The 12,925-nt window shown below is 37.6% G+C and overlaps 1 long non-coding RNA gene across 3 annotated transcripts in view; it reads left to right on the forward strand.

Moving 5' to 3' along the window:
• Window positions 1-2,501: 2,501 nt before the first annotated feature.
• The window catches only part of LOC120097925 (uncharacterized), a 56,576-nt gene continuing 46,152 nt past the window's right edge, over window positions 2,502-12,925 (forward strand). For 2 of the 3 annotated variants that reach the window (XR_015641330.1, XR_015641331.1), the window contains exons 1-2: window positions 2,502-2,697; window positions 4,162-4,314. This is a non-coding gene — a long non-coding RNA (uncharacterized LOC120097925). The remainder of the gene's footprint in view (window positions 2,698-4,161; window positions 4,315-12,925) is intronic. The other variant, XR_015641329.1, reaches the window with a different exon arrangement.

Consider the following 12,925-nt stretch of genomic DNA (forward strand, 5'->3'; position numbering starts at 1 on the left):
TATGTTGGGCTTTACCATTTATTATTCTTTGTAGTGCTGGATTTGTAGAAAGATATTGTGTAAATTTGGTTTTGTCATGGAATATCTTGGTTTCTCCATCTATGTTAATTGAGAGTTTTGCAGGATACAGTAACCTGGGCTGGTATTTGCGTTCTCTTAGGGTCTGTATGACATCTGTCCAGGATCTTCTGGCTTTCATATTCTGTGGCGAATAGTGTGGTGTGATTCTGATAGGTCTGCCTTTATATGTTACTTGACTTTTTTTCCCTTTCTGCTTTTAATATTCTTTCTTTATTTTGTGCATTTGGTGTTTTGACTATTATGTGTCGGGAGGTGTTTCTTTTCTGGTCCAATCTATTTGGAGTTCTGTAGGCTTCTTGTATGCGTATGGGTATCTCTTTTTTTAGGTTAGGGAAGTTTTCTTCTATGATTTTGTTGAAGATATTTACTGGTCCTTTGAGCTGGGAGTCTTCACTCTCTTCTATACCTATTATCCTTAGGTTTCATCTTCTCATTGAGTCCTGGATTTCCTGCATATTTTGCACCAGCAGCTTTTTCCGCTTTACATTATCTTTAACTGCTGAGTGTATGATTTCTATGGAATCTTCTGCTCCTGAGATTCTCTCTTCTATCTCTTGTATTCTGTTGGTGATGCTTGTATCTACGGCTCCTTGTCTCTTCCTTTGGTTTTCTATATCCAGGGTTGTTTCCATGTGTTCTTTCTTGATTGCTTCTTTTTCCATTTCTAATTCCTTCAATTGTTTGATTGTGTTTTCCTGGAATTCTTTCAGGGATTTTTGTGATTCCTCTCTATAGGCTTCGAATTGTTTATTTATGTTTTCCTGGAATTCTTTCAGGGATTTTGTGATTCCTCTCTGTAGGCTTCTACTTGTTTATTCATCTTTTCCTGTGTTTCTCTAAGGGAGTTCTTCATGTCTTTCTTGAAGTTCTCCAGCATCATGATCAAATATGATTTTGAAACTAGATCTTGCTTTTCTGGTATGTTTGGATATTCCGTGTTTGCTTTGGTGGGAGAATTGGGCTCCGATTATGCCATGTAGTCTTGGTTTCTGTTGCTTGAATTCCTGCGCTTGCCTCTCGCCATCAGATTATCTCTAGTGATACTTTGTTCTGCTATTTCTGACAGTGGCTATACTGTCCTATAAGCCTGTGTGTCAGGAGTGCTGTAGACCTGTTTTCCTGTTTTCTTTCAGCCAGTTATGGGGACAGAGTGTTCTGCTTTCGGGTGTGTAGTTCTTCCTATCTACAGGTCTTCAGCTATTCCTGTGGGCCTGTGTCTTGAGTTCACCAGGCAGGTCACTTGCAGCAGAAAAGTTGGTCTTACCTGAGGTCCTGAAGCTCAACTTTGCTCATGGGGTGTTGCTTATGAGCTCTCCATAGAGGTAGCAACCAGGAAGATCTGCGCTGCCCTTTCTGGGAGCTTCCGTGCACCAGGGTTCCAGATGGCGTTTGGTGTTTTCCTCTGGAGTCAGAGATGTGGGCCGAGTGTAGACTCTTCTGGTTTCCCAGGCGTGTCTGCCTCTCTGAAGGTTTAGCTCTCCCTTCCACGGGATTTGGGTACAGAGAACTGTTTATCATGTCGGTCTCTTCAGGTTCCTGCGGTGTCTCAGATGCAGTGGATGTCCTGCTCCTGTGCCCTTATCCAAGGGAACCCAGAGGTCGTATACAGTTTTCTCTTGGGCCAGGGATGTGGGCAGGGGTGGACAGTGTTGGTGGTCTCTTCCGCTCTGCAGGCTCAGGAGTGCCCACCTGTCTAGGTGGTGAGCTCTCTCTCCCATGGGGTTTGGGAGCAGTGAGCTGGAGGCAGGGAGCGCGAGATTCGGAGGCAGGGAGCGCATGATTCTAGATATTTTGATGTATATTGAAAACATTTTCTTTTTTGACTCGGCAAAAGAATCCAGAAACACCAAAATTACAAACAAAATACTTTTAAAACATGCAAAATCAGAGATTTTCTGCATCAAGTCATCTAGTTTCTTAAATGTTCCCAAAGAGGTACAATAAGTCCATATAGACATCCCTGGTTATCCATGGGAATAATTATTAACAATACAATTGCACACCATTCAGCCACTAGAACATTGTAGAATAGATAATATATCGTATAATATGCACTTACAGTGTACTCTTTGGATCTTAGCCAAAGCAAGGATCCAAGCAGATGAGGAATGGGGCAAGTCCCTGAAAAAGGAAATTTAATGTGAACAGGTTAACAAGGGTAATGTATTTTTCAGGTATTGGGTGAATTAAGACTATTGGTGAGAAAATAAGCAACGGTAAGAGTAATTAATTTCAGGATCTTCCAAAGACATTATGGAATGATATTTCAAAACATACCCATTCCCCCCAACTGATGAAAAAAATTGTTAGGATTTTAGAGTCTATAATTATAAATATGACTAGATGGAATGATAGGCATAAGGCCATGTATAAAAATAACTTTTATTCACCAGATGTAATTGTCATCTCAGAGGCTCACTGTTGAATAAGCTTACTCTTTCTGAACTCTGACTGGCTGGGTCACTCTGAATTTCTTGAACTTAACTTCTCCAAACTAAACTGTTTCAAATAGAAATAAGCTCAACTGCAGTGAAATGAACTGCACTCAACTGGACTGCTTCTTCTGCACTCTTCCTCACTGCTCTTAAGCAGTTTCTCTTTCTCTGCTGCTTTTGGGTAAGTTTGGGCATATCCTATGCCTGACTCCTTCTGTCAAATATTAATCTGACTCATTACTTTGTCTGTCCCCAATTAAATGTCACTTTCAAATGTGACTGATTCCTAACCTTACCTTCATTTTTAGGGATTAAGGTGTGGACTAAGGATGTGTCTGTATTCCAGCCAGAGCATACTATAATGCAAGGTGTCTTTGCATTTTGCCTAGATCATATCTTTCGATGTGAGCCCTTGCCAAATGAGCCATGCTGCTGGATCAAAATTCTGTATAATGACAATTTCACCCAGATCTCTCCTAAATAGAGCTTGGGTGACCCACAATTATGTTATCAACTTTCATGACAACCTTGGGGGTGGAAAATCACTCTGTATGAACAGCTGTGGCTATCCAAGTAGGAATTCTGATAGTAGGGTCAGTGTCTTTTCTCCCTTTAGTGTTTCAGCAAAGTTACATTGGCTCTGCCTGGAAGCAGAGTAAGACCAGGGAAGAAAAAATAACTACAGGTGTTTATGTAATTCTTAAATGCACTATCTCTGTCTGCTAAAAGAAAGAAAAATCACTGTCAGGCTGTTTGTTTGAAGTATTAAATCAGACAGGCTTTAGTTGACATTGCTAAGAAAATTGCGCTATATATGTAATAATCACTTCTGACATAACATCTATTTTATTAATTGAAATGTGAATAATGCACATCTATATAAGAATGGATTTCATTTTCATCAGTTATTGAATTGCTTTCAGTCTCTAACTTGACTGACTGAAGATAAACACTATTAAATTCATTAGGAAACTGTTATGCCACAGAACACTGACAATTTAGACATGACTGAATTCTACATGCTTATTGATAAACTATATAATGTAGGACAAAGTATTTAAAGCCCCTGAATATTATATTCTTCATCTAAAATCAGGTAATTGGGTTGGGGACATGGCTCAATGGATACCATACTTGGACAAATGTGAGGGTTAGCGTTCAAAGGCTCAGCACCCATATAAAATGCTGTGCAGACATAGTGGTCTAACTCAGGAGGCTGAGACAAAGGATCCCCTGGACAAACTGGCTAGTGAAAATAACCACATTAGCAAGTCTGAGTTCAGAAGGATATCGGCCTCAGTAAATAAAGTGGGGTATAATTGAGGAAAACTCCTGATGTAAAATTATGGCTACATGCTTGTGAATAGATGTACATGTACACCCTTATTTATGCTCTCACACATATGAGAATATGTATACCCACATATATCACACACAAACAAAAATTACACACACACACACACACACACACACACACACATTTCATAAGGTTTTCTTGGAAATCACATAACATTCATATATTTCTCGGAAGAAAATTGTTTAATAAATTATTTGTCAGTCTTAAACATTAGATTCAAATGAAAAAGAAGCCTTTGTGACTTGTATATATCCTAGTATAACCCACCTTCTAACATTGCTGTTAAAGACAAGAATTCCAGCACTTAGTCTGTTGCAGATACTTCACATCAAAGAGTTTGTGAGGATTTCTACAAATCATCTGGTTTCTAGCATGCAACATGCCATCATTCCTATCATCTGCTTGGTGATGACCTGACTTCTCTTCTTCCAGGAAAAGCAGGTACAAAAATAAAAAAATGAATGAATTCTATGTCTTGGATAGGATACATGCCGAAATATCATCAAGTACATGCTTATACTCTAGGATGAAAGAATGTAGACATTTTCTGCTAATTGAATTATTATTTTTAAGAAAAACAAAGCACAAAATCTTTATGCCAATATGCTATTTTGTATGCGACAACTCTTTTAATACCCTTAAGGTCTTGAAAGCAGTCATGGACACTTAGATTTTAGACACTTGTGTCTACATGGCACATAGCCCCAGAAGAAAGCTTATCTCCAAGCAATTATATGTGAGTTATAAACAATTCCTGATAAGCACAAGAGGAAGAACTTTTCACATTTTAAAACAAAATGGAATAGTAATTCCTATTTGGTGTTTTATAATTATACAGGCAAGAGGGAAGCTGGTTGCTTAGTAAAAAGTAATTTGTTAGTAGGGAAAATAGAGCATGGATTTAGTTGAGAAATAGAGAAAGGTGAAATTATGAATGAAAATGTAATAACTACATTTTCTTAATTAGTTACCTAAAATTAATACATTAAAATCGAAAAAGTCCAAACACAGTCTATGCTTTAATTAAAAAAAGAAATCAAAGGGATTACTTTTAAAGCACTTGTTTTACTAATTAGTCAGGCAAAAGTCATAATTAGAGTCTTAACAAACTAATTAAGAAACAGTTCGAAAGTCACAGAGAAGCAAATATTTAAAATAGTTTTAAAGCCCAGTTTTGAAAAAGTGCACTAACACTATTATTACATCTACTCTTGGTGTCATTGTACATTGGCATCACTCCCTGGGAAAGAAATTTGGACCATATAAACACGTATCTCCTTTGACGCAGTAATCCTATTTCTGGGAATTGGTCCAAAGTAAATAAAAGAAGGCAAAAGCTGATTGGAAAAGAAAATTCATTGTCTAATATTCTATTAAGAGCAAAACGTGAGAAGATGATAAATATACACAATTAGGAAATGCATGATGGAGTTCTGGCTCAGAATAGTATTCTATCACTAACAGAAAATGAAGATGTTTAGCATGTTTGACGGAGAATACTACTGAAAGATTTTGTGTTTCAAGTTCAAGAATAACAAAAGGCAGACCATTGTTGCCTTTGCTTCCTAAAACACTTGTCAGAAAGAATTACAACAGAACTATTCACAAGACCTGGCTGTAAAGTAAAAATAGGTCCAACAGAAAACCAGAAATATGATAAATATTTGAACTGTGAACAATATTTGAAATAGCAAAAATAAAATAGTTCTGTCCGCAGTTAGATATTCTCCTAGGAAATAGTAGGAGAAGAAGTAAATCAAAACCTTTCTGAAATTTTCTGAAGTAAACCTAATCCTTTTACCCAAATTCAAGACAAAGAGAGAATGAAGTAAGACAGAGATAACAACCGATAATATGTAAAATTGTTAGTGTTATTTTGGAAGCTTATACAAACACACAAAATACAACAAGCACAGACATACAATACAGAAATGTTTTTTGTATGAACCCAAGATTAAATATGATGGAAATTGAACTCTAGCTGCTGCCCAGAGCCAAACCTTCCTCATTCCTTCATGGGTGGACACAGAATAGTGTATTTCTTGGTAGCTTCCCACGTTTGTATTCCAGGATGACATTTCCAAACACCAGAGCTCATCTAGGGGAGTTGAGCTTGTAGTCAGATCATGGAGGGCTGAGGAAGGAAGACCACCCTAGAGTTATAGAAAACATTCTGAATAACCCTTTATAATGCATATGGTCCCTCATTTATAAATAGGAGCAGAAAAAAAATCAAAGGTCACCTATCAACTATTAGAACGCTAGAAACTTCCCCACCCTAAATGCAAAGATGAAGAAATGGTATCCAAGAACAAGGAAGCGGAAGCGGCTTAGTTCTATTACCAGACACAGAGGGTGAAGTCAGTGCTTCTGTGAACTGAGAGGGATTGGTAGTGGAAACATACCTCAAAAGTACTAAGGAATCCTTAGAATCTTTGTAAATTTTAAAGCAGTTTTATATGTCTTTAAGCTTTTAATTTTGTTTCCTGATTTTTGTAATTAATGAGCACTTTTTTAGAGGAGTATTAGGAATCCTTCAGTGCAGATTAAAATCATGAATGTTGCAGTGGCTAGTCTTGGTCGTCAACTTGACAGGATCAAGCGTCACCTGGGAGTGAGCTCCTGTGAAAGTCTGTGAAGTGTTTTCTAGATTTGGTTGAGGTAGGAAGACCCACCATGAATGTGGTCAGTGCCTTTGCATGGGCTGGGCCATTGGACTTAAGGCAGAAGGCAGGCTGGGTGGTATTGAGCTCACACTGCACCCTGACAAGGGGTGCACCCAGAATCTGCCTCAGGTTCTTGCTGCCACACAGCACCCCTTTCCTGTTTTAAGTTGCTTTCCTCAAGTATTTTGTCATGGTAATAAGGCAGTTACTAGCACACAATGATTCCATGACTTTTATCCTTGTTAATTTGAAGGTTACAGACATCTTAGAAGTAAAGTGTAAGCACCATTTATCAAACATTGTGGGATATTGTGAAAGCAGTGCTCAGAGGGGCATTTGCAGTGTGAAAATGTGTTAGAAACGGAGGCCTAAAATTAATCATTTAACTTTTGCCTCAGAAAAACATAAGACTATGAAAAGAAAATGTGGAGTAAGCAAAACACCTAAACCAAACCGAACCAAACACAAAACTGAAACAACCAAAAGTTAATGAAAAGGATACTATGATATCAACCAACAACCTCAAAATGGCTCCCTGACAATATGAAGTAACATGGTAAAATTGTAGTGAGGTTATCAAAGGAAAAAGGGTGATGATTCACACTTTCTGTATCAGAAAACACCGCCATGGATGGATCCATCTTCTTTCAAAGGAAAATAAAAAGCTCATATGAATAAATTCTGTAAATTTGATGACATTTATAAAACAGATTTCCCTCAAAGAGAAAAAGACCACCCGAATAGCTCTAATATGTATTAAACAATGATGGTGAGAGTTAATAACTTGTAATAATTATTACCTAATGATAAATAAAACGCTTTATTCTGTCTTGATAGTTATCTTATAAATCAAGTTTTTCTTATGTAGATGTAAGTTTCAATGTGTGCAACTTCCTTCTCTTTAAGAATGTTAAGTCCATATGAACAGCAATGCCAACCAACCAGAGCTTCCAGGGACTAAGCCACTACCCAAAGACTATACATGGGCTCCAACCTCATAGGTAGCAATGAATAGCCTAGTAAGAGCACCAGTGCAAGGGGAAGCCTTTGTTCCTGCTAAGACTGAACCCCCAGTGAACGTGATTGTTGGGGGGAGGGCGGTAATGGGGGGAGGATGGGGAGGGGACACCCATATAGAAGGGGAGGGGGAGGGGCTAGGGGGATGTTCGCCTGGAAACCGGGAAAGGGAATAAAAATCGAAATGTAAATAAGAAATACCCAAGTTAATAAAAATGGAGAAAAAAAAAAGAATGTTAAGTCCTTGAAGTGTAGCTCCAGTAATTAATCTTACTGTTTGTTCTTTGTTTCTCCATGTTGTTCCAGGAAGTATTTCATAGAATTCAGAATCCTAGGCTGCTACCATTGTTGAAATACATCTTTATCTTCCTTATGCTCTGTAGAGAGAACACCAATGAAATTCTTGGCTTTGTAACGCTATAGACAAGGATTTTCACGTCCCTAGAAATTGTCTGTAGTTTGAATTTGCTATATCTGAGGATAGATTTGCTTTGAGATTCGTGGGTATCGGTCTGAGGCTTCCTAATCCTCTGGTCTGCTGTCCACCTGGTGTCCACCTAGCTTAGTTTCCTATTTCTGTATCTTTTGTTAGCACCTGCTAAACTATTGTTTTACTAGTCATCTTTGGTGGGAGGGAACAGGTCAACTCTATGATCAGATCTCAGTATTTATGAGTTTGTGTCCTGTGCCTAGACTATGACTTTGAAAATTCTGTCTAAGATCATTCCTCTTGAGACCAGACAGAAAGACTGGAAGGAGCTGAAGTTGATATTTCTTTTCTGTTGTCTATGTTATTCTCTGTTAACACGCCAGTGTATTGGAATCAGCTAAAATTCTTTCTTCTGATGACAGCATGGGAAAAAGGAATAAATTCTTAAACTTACAAGCATGCCTACCTTTTTTCCCCCTTCCTAATACAAGGCAGGATAGGAGATTTTCTGTGGTCCTCACTATGAAAACCTTGCAATCCTTCTTGAAGGAAACTGCATAACAGCGCAAAATTTCAAGGAAACTGGTCCTTTGAAATAGTTCTAGTACATGTCCACATGTCTAGTACATGAAATATTTCATGTACATGTCTAGTACATGTCTGGCATCCAGCTAGTCATCCATTCTGCATCAGGTCTTTCTATTCATGGATCAGGTCTTCCTACTTTGTTTCTGATTCTGCCATAATTTGCATTCTTAGATTTTTGCTTCAAGAAGTTGTGACTCAATTTGTCCTCTCTCCTAATTTCCCAATTTGCTCTATAAAAGTCAGTTCTCTGGTGATCTAGTAGGAAATTTTCATTTCCAGCTCTCTAGTTTTTATATTGGCTAGTGAAGAGAGATAAAACCAACTTTTTTTTTCTATGTCAGTTTGGAGACAGTCTTTGCTTAAAGTTTGAAAGTTTTAAATAAAATATATCTCTGAAAACTATGTTAAAGGAATTGAAGAAAATGTTAAGGAGATTTCTCCTATTTTGTGAAAAAGTTGAAAGAGTCAGAGTTTGTGACAAGGGACTATGTCAATAAATCGAGGTAATGTTAAGGTAGCTTAAAAGAGCCAAGGAAACTGGAAACAAAAGTAAAGGTCACAATATAAAGTAAAATTTTTCTAGAGTCAAAGAGAACCAAGGGACTTTTGTTTAAAAAAATGATTTACTGGTCAAAAAGGATGATCCGTAGATGGATTGTTTTAGATCTTAGCACACCTGGAACAAAGGATATGTCTTCAAAACTTCTAAAGAGAGAGGAAGAGTGGGTTTTGCATTGGCCTCAAAGGAAAACCAGACATATTCACTCAGGGTTCCCAGCAGCAGGAAGGACAGGTGGAAGTCAGCAGGACTTTGCATCAGAGGTCTGAAAATCAAACATTCTACAATCTCCATCTTGGGACAGTAAGAGAAGTTCATGTGTAGTTGCAAGTGGACATGTCTGGTATAAAAATGTCACAGTTTAAAAAATTGTGTAACAAAGTACAAATGCCAGGATGTGTGGGGAAGCAGAATAATTCCCAGTAAAGGAAGTTAAAGGTAAGAAAACACCATCAAAACCAAGTCAGACAAGGAATTTGCCTGAAGACCAATAGTTGACCTTGAAAACATCTAAGAACAAAGAGTAAATAAGATAGAAGGCATCACATATAAGGCCACGTACCTGGTGTCCACATAGGTAGCACATGAACTAAAACAATGGAGTCAATATTCAAAGAGGGAATGAGAAAGGCTCATAGAATTTAATGCAAGTTACAGCGTCTGCAATAAATATCAATAAATATAGTAGTACAAACGTACTGATGGGATGAAGATACACAGTGATTTTGTTAATGAAGAAGAGAGAGAGGAGAGAGAGCAAGAGGAGAGAGAGAGAAAGAGAGAGGAGAGAGAGAGAGAGAGAGAGAGAGAGAGAGAGAGAGAGAGAGAGAGACATGAAGCCTGAAGCCTCATTGCCTAAGTTCCATCCCTAAGCCCCACATGGTGTAAAGTTAGAACTAAGTCTTTTAGTTTATTATCTGACCTCATGTGTACAGTGACACATAGATCCCCATTACACAGACATACACACTAGATCAATGAATAGAACAACAATGGAAATCAATTTCCACAGTTAATGCATCATTACAAGATCTGGAAGATAAACTCATGAAGAGACAGCTCTGCATTCAGAACTCACAGATCTGACACAAGTTCATAAGGGAAAAGACCCTCCCTGATAGCTGCATTTTTCAGTTGATATGTATTTACATTGTTATCATATGTAGATAGAATCTGTTCAGGTATGTATGTCATTGACTTTGTTATAGTTGTGAAATTATTAGGTCATTCCAGTTTCCTAGCCTGCATATATATATGGCTTCATAATTGAAAATGGAACAGATTCTTCCAGACTTTAAAGTAATTGACCAGATTTAATTATCAAGTGTGTAACAGCCACACCTGTTATATCATGTGGATGCAAGAAGCATCTTGGAAATGTGTGGATGCATCTTTCCACACATGGCTTGATAGAAGCTGCTTTTGAAACTACACAGTTGTTCCATTGTTCAGCTTTTGGTCTCCATGGTGAAAGGTAGGGGCTTGGCCTGGAGGTAGTCTGATCCTTAGAGGCTCTACAGTGCTCACATTGTGATTAAACAACTCCTTTTTCACATTCTCAGCCACTGGAGCTCTCAAGACAACATCAAACAAATATAATAACTTAAACCTATCAGTATCTACATGAAAAAAATGAAATATTAATTTTAGAAAGATCAAGGGGTCCCTGCCAAATTGTCTAATCCATATTGTCCTTTCAGACTTTGGCTCCACAGAATTAAAGGTTTATGGATAACTATCACACATACGTGTATAGCCTCAATAAAATAAGGCAGTGCTTGTCAAACAGAAAGGTATTTTGAGACTTGTGATATAAATCTATGTGTTTTATGAACCATCTGTGCAGGATTGAGAAAATAGCTTAGATACATTCCTCTTGGGCAGCTCTCTAAGGAAGCCTTTGCAAGTCCAAGAGACAGTTCTCAAAGTGGTTGGAGCCTGGGACTTCTTCGAAGTTGAGTTCTTGCATTTTAATTGGTGGGTAGTTTACCTCTGGGGTACTTAACTGAGGGATGTCCCAGTGAGCTGACATCTTCTCCTTTAGTCAGTGGGAGGACAATGGGACAGTGTTCACCAGTTCAGTTATAGGTATTAGGACTTCATTGCTATTTATTTATGAGATGGACTGTTCTAGATATGATTAAGAAGCCCTCAGTGATTAAGAGCACTTCCTACTCTTGTAGAGGATCTAGGTTCAGTATCCAGAAACCAAAGTAAGTGGCACACAGCCACTGCTTACTCCAGTTCCAGGAAATGTTAGACTTTCTGCTGGGTATAGACAAGCAGGCACACACATGTATGCATGAAATAAAAAATTTAAATATGAGCTGAGTGAGCTAAGTAAATCGAATTACTTCAGACTATACATTTCTATAAGAATGTGAAGGTAAAATTCTACAAACACTGACTTATTGGAATTACAATTCACCATCCTATCAATAAGGATAAGGATAAGGGAATACATATATATGTATATATAAAGTTTCCGTTGGCAATAAGTAACAAGTTCTTTATTTGAAAACTATACTGATTAAATATAAACCTTCAGATAGAAAAAAATATAAGCATACTACATTTGAACAACTTTCTTTTCCTGACCTTTCTAGTCTAAGAAAAGAATTTTCCTCTTTGTCAAAATAGGGACAAACGTTATTAAGAGGTAAACTTGCAAGAAATGTGTCACCACACTCTTGAGAAGCGATAAGACTAGGAATGCTGTAATTATGGTGTCACATTTAGCCTCTGGTGTTTTTGGTCTCTTTGCAGTCACTGTGCCTGAGTCTCATTTTCCAGCATTAATTTTTATGCCAATTTTTCCAAGTGTTTCCTTTATTTCTTCCACCTTTCCTATTCGGGTCTCCTCTTCCCATTGTCAGCTACCACTGTTATTGTCTTGATTTATATAAACTTAATAGCTACAAATTTTTAAAAAGCAAATATTTGCATCAATATGGAAACTTCCACATGAAATGTCTGCCAAATCCCCCTTACTTGCTAAAGGAAGTGATTGCAGTTTGGAAAGTATCTATGTTTTATAAATGTAGAAAGTCCACAAGTGAGATTTCTCAGTGGGTCAAGGTACTCTGCACAATCTTGATGATTTGGGTTCAATCTCAGAGACCCCACCTGAGAGAAGGTGACAACTGACTCATCCAGGGACATCTTTATGTTCACCATGGCACACGCTCCCCCCTCCCCCCTCACATACACACGATATAAACACACACATAGACATAACACACACAATATATACATAGCACATGCGCACAAATGCACACATACACACCACATACCAAATGCATGCGCACACACACTGCCAACAATAATAAACAAAAATTCTTTAATTGCCAAAGTCAGTCAATACATTATTTGAAAAAAAATCTATTAAATTTTGTCATAAGTCACTTTTAAGGTCATTTCAGACAAAGACTTAAAAATAGAGTTTAAGAAAAATCTTTAATCTTTTCAATAAGTCATTTTAGATAAAAGCCTATTCCTTGTGTGGGAAGGAGCCTTTGACATTGCAGTCTAAGAATAAAATCCTTGCCCATAAAACTTTCTTGGAAAACTTACCCAACATAAGGAATAAAGTTCTTTCTCTTTCATATGAACAGCCACGTCAGTATTAAATGTGAGTACTCAAAGGGACATGGAGACCCGTGTCTGTGTTGCTATTTGGACGATGCTAAGGCACTAATAACACAAAAACGTGTTGCATGGAAAACTTAAATGAGAGATGCGTCATGGAATAAGGGATTGATCACATAAATCTGCACATAAATCTTAATTACT

This window comes from Rattus norvegicus, chromosome 17, assembly GCF_021556685.1.
Source record: "Rattus norvegicus strain SHRSP/BbbUtx chromosome 17, alternate assembly SHRSP_T2T, whole genome shotgun sequence".
In the NCBI taxonomy this organism is placed as follows: Eukaryota; Metazoa; Chordata; class Mammalia; order Rodentia; family Muridae; genus Rattus; species Rattus norvegicus.